The sequence below is a fragment of the Pseudorasbora parva genome, chromosome 15 (genome assembly GCF_024679245.1).
Source record: "Pseudorasbora parva isolate DD20220531a chromosome 15, ASM2467924v1, whole genome shotgun sequence".
NCBI classification, from domain to species: Eukaryota; Metazoa; Chordata; class Actinopteri; order Cypriniformes; family Gobionidae; genus Pseudorasbora; species Pseudorasbora parva.
In genome coordinates, this window is record NC_090186.1 from 17604231 (window position 1) to 17608016 (window position 3786).

At 39.9% G+C, this 3786-nt stretch overlaps 1 long non-coding RNA gene across 1 annotated transcript; it reads right to left on the minus strand.

Moving 5' to 3' along the window:
* Positions 1 to 356: 356 nt before the first annotated feature.
* LOC137041870 (uncharacterized) lies at positions 357 to 3671 on the minus strand. Its single transcript, XR_010898165.1, has 4 exons — positions 3549 to 3671; positions 1945 to 2096; positions 1750 to 1839; positions 357 to 1199 (listed from the first exon to the last, which is right to left on the minus strand). It is a non-coding gene; the product is annotated as an uncharacterized lncRNA (long non-coding RNA).
* Between the last annotated feature and the right edge of the window lie 115 nt (positions 3672 to 3786).

Below are 3786 nucleotides of genomic sequence, written 5' to 3' on the forward strand. Positions count from 1 at the left end.
AATAATGACTTCTAGTGATGACTGATTTCAAAGCACAGCATCCTGAAGCTTCAGAGCTTTATGAATCAGCATATTGATGAACTGAATCGATACATTAAGTCATAGTGATTTGAAGCTTCATAAAGCAGTGTTTTGAAATCTACTCATTATTAGATAAGTCGTTTAGTTTTTTTGCGCACAAATCTATTCTCGTGGCTTCATAAAATGATTGTAGAGCCGCTGTAGTGAGATGGGCTTTGTAACGACGTCTTTAGTGCCTTTATGGGTCTTGAGAGAGGAAATGACATTGGTGTCAATGAAGGCCTTTCTGAGCCATCGGATTTCAACACTATCTATCTTCATCTGTGTCTGAAGATGAACGGTGGTCTTACGGGTGTCCAACGACATGAAGGTGAGGAATTAAAGGTCCCGTTCTTCGCGTGTTTTCGAAGCTTTGATTGTGTTTACAGTGTGCAATATAACATGAGTTCATGTTTCGCGTGTAAAAAACAGTATTTTTCACACAATTTACTTATCTGTACAGCGCTGTTTTCTCTGTCCTAAAAACGGCCTGATGATTTCCTTGTTCTATGAAGTCCCTCCTTCAGAAACACATAACGAGTTCTGATTGGGCCAGCGCTTCCCGTGATGTGATTGGACAGCAGCTTAGCGCACCTTGCCCGGAAAGGTCCCGCCTCTTACCATAACGGGGCGATGCAAACGCTGAATGCGCGCTCTTCTCCACGTAGGAGAGCAACGAGACCATGCCCCCTATTTTGTGTGTTCTTGTGGGCGGAGGGTTAGTCAACAAACGGTTCTAGTGACGTCATTACAGCAGGAAGTGCAGCGGTGTAGTCCAAACCGGCTGTTCGCTGTAGGCTTTGAAAGGGAACTTCTGTTAAATAAAATATCTCGCTTGGCATTGAACTTTGAGCTTTATAATTTTACAGGTATTATTTATGCTCTAACAGCAACATTTCACACTAACTAAAGTTTGAAAGATAGAATTGCGAAGAACGGGACCTTTAATGATAGAATATTCGTTTTTGGGCGAACTAAACCTTTAAATATAACCTATTTGTATGCAATATAGCAAGCAGGTTCCGGACCTCTGATCCTTCAATGACAATTTTAATGTCTTTTGGTGGATGAAGAGGATCCTCTTTCCCAGTGATAAAGATCGCCATGGTTGTTTGCTCCAGTTCTTCAATCTCATTTTCCTGCATTAAAAAGAAAGAGAAAATAAGTACATTATAGTGTCAGAACTCTCCCATTTTCAGCTCTTATACACTCTAAACTGAACTTGAATAGGCGCGTGACGAGTGAGAGCAAAGCGAGGCCGGTAAGTAATTGGATGATCAGTGCCAACTGCACGTCACACTGGTCTCAGAGCTTTCACAGAGGAGTGAAGGGAGAATAAAAGGAGGAGCGACGACAGTGAAGGAAGAGAGAGGACCAGGCATGGATTTTACATAGCATATAGGTGTTAAGTCATTTGCAAATGGATTCCTTTGGACACACTTATTTTGACAGTGTTCCAGGGAAGACAAGGAAAAAAAAGATTGTTTGGGTACGTCTGGACATGGTCTAAGTGTTCACAGCTCAAAATTCAGCATCAAAGATTTCTCATAAATAGTGTTAAAATCTCATCTTGTGAGCTGAGTTTCTCATCACACCCCTATTTATTAAAAGTGGCTAGGAAAACCTAGACTATGACCATGTTAGTCTGTAGGTGTTATTTGTGTGAGCAAGTGAGAGAGATGCCCTTACCTGGTATTCTTTGAAAAGGTGCGCAAAAGGTTCGCCGAGGTAGATCAGAGATTTAAGGATGCATTCTCTTCTGATGGTGATGTCTGCAGTCTGAGTAAGAACAATAACTATGAATTAAAATTAAACAATTACAAAAAAAAAAAAAAAAAACACTATTCAGCCATGGATCCCACTGATTATCAAATTCATAGATACCTCATCTAAAACCTGCAATGTCCTGGTGGACTCCTCCCTTGCTCCTGATGACCTCCAACAGTTTGGTGGAGTGCTTGTCCAACTGCACCAAGAACTTGTAATCCAACTTGTCTCCAAAGGAACTGTTGTAATTCGCATGAACTTAAATTGATCTTAAAAGTAGAGCATACAGAAATAAGTTTAGAAGATGGTGAACACAAAACAGAATCCCCAGCACAACCGTACTAAATTACAACAACAACAACTCATTAGTGAATCAACAGTTAGGTCTAAAAATGTGGCATGCCAGGGTATGGCAAATGCCATACGTAAACGAGTAGTCGTGTGCCCAGTCTATTCTCTGCTATATGCCGACCTAAAACATTCACTTTCATAAAATCATCATCAAAGTAGTCCATATGTGACATCAGTTAGTTCATTCGAATCTCGAAGCATCGAAAATACATTTTGGTCCAAGTATCACAAAAACTGACTTTCAATCTACGACGTGTTCCTCAAAAAAAGATTAAAATGGTTCATGAATCAGTGAATTAATCAATGATTCGGATCGCCAATGTCACGTGATTTCAGCAGTTCGGATCGCGTGTCGAACTCCCAAACTGCTGAAATCACGTGACATTGGCGATCCGAATCATTGATCAATTCACTGATTCACGAACCGTTTTAATCTTTTTTTAGGAACACGAAAGAGAAGACAATGCTGAATAAATTCTTTTTGATATTTTTGGACCAAAATGTATTTTCGATGCTTCAAACCAACTGATGTCACATATGGACTACTTTGATTATGTTTTTATTAGCTTTCTGGAAATGGACAGTAAAGTGGGCATTGACTGCATATGCTCTGGGACTAAAATATAAAATATCTTAAACTGTGTGTGAAGATGGAGGTCTTAAAGTAAGGAACGACATTAGGATGAGGAGTTGATGACATTAATTTCATTTTTGGGTGAACTAACCCTTTAAGAGCTGGAATAGAGTGTGGCCCCTTTAAGAGCTTAGAGTTTCACTATTGAACTGCCGGTATTTTGTGTGTGGAACTGTGCCGCGATTCACGCAAACTGTGAGAAACACAGACTCGGGAGCACTCTTTTTCAGAAAAGTAACCTGCTTATTCGTTTTAGCCGATTGTAATGTATTTAGTTCAATACTGTAAGCAGTGATGGTGTTAATGATTTACCTCAGATATATGAGCAAGCGCTTCAGCGCGCTCGGACTGCAGAGAATGTGCTCAGCGAAAAAACACACTTTTCTTTTAAACTGGAGTCTAATAAAAGTTAAGCAGAAAATATTGTAGCTTATATAGGCTATAACTGCACTTGTTTCGAGAAATGTTATTGTTAACTCTTTCCCTTGACACGGTCAATGCCCCCACAAAATGAATTTAGATAGTTTGCATGCATTTAGGTTATTACTCACCCGCCCAATGAGGGGCTAAAATAACCGAACGTTATAGTTTGAATGAAGATTACGAACATTTCGAGTGCTATCTTAAAAGTTAATTTACACGCTATCAAGCGTTAGCGCTGAAATTACGGCCAGACTCAAGTCCCGTCAGATATACTTGAGGTAAAAACGTTAACGGTAGACAAAGTTTCTCTTACCTTATCAATGTTCCTCGTAGTTCTGTCTCGGAGCCTGGCTGGATGGGTCTGACGTCCGTTGAAATGTAACGTTATCGTCACGGCCACCGCTCAAGTTCGTGCTGTGTTCTTCTCAGACAGTTCTCAGACTTTTTTCTTTTTTTTTTTTGAACCACAGAGAGCGGGATCTGCAAGCCAACAATGCGCATGTGCAAATCCTGCTTAATCTAAAAAAAATGCTCTGATCAAATTAATAAAT